We start from the raw sequence: 259 nt of genomic DNA on the forward strand, positions 1-259 counted from the left end.
AACAAACCACTTTCATTCTTTGAAGTCTCTTGTTTTCCCCTCTTAAAATGGGGGTAATAGAAACGACTAGGCTTATTGTGAGAGTGACATTGACAATCAGGGGAAAGTGCTTACTTAGTACAATGCCTGGACCCTGCGCCCTCACTGTATGGTAGCGCATCGTTGATTAGTACAGTCTCCGGGGGCTGGCCTGCCTCAACCTCCAGCTCACCACTCCAAGTGTGATCTCATCCCCCCCCCCCCCCCCCCCCCCCCCCCC

This window comes from Mirounga leonina, unplaced genomic scaffold (assembly GCF_011800145.1).
Source record: "Mirounga leonina isolate KUSES-001 unplaced genomic scaffold, KU_Mleo_1.0 Mir_200, whole genome shotgun sequence".
Lineage (NCBI taxonomy): Eukaryota > Metazoa > Chordata > Mammalia > Carnivora > Phocidae > Mirounga > Mirounga leonina.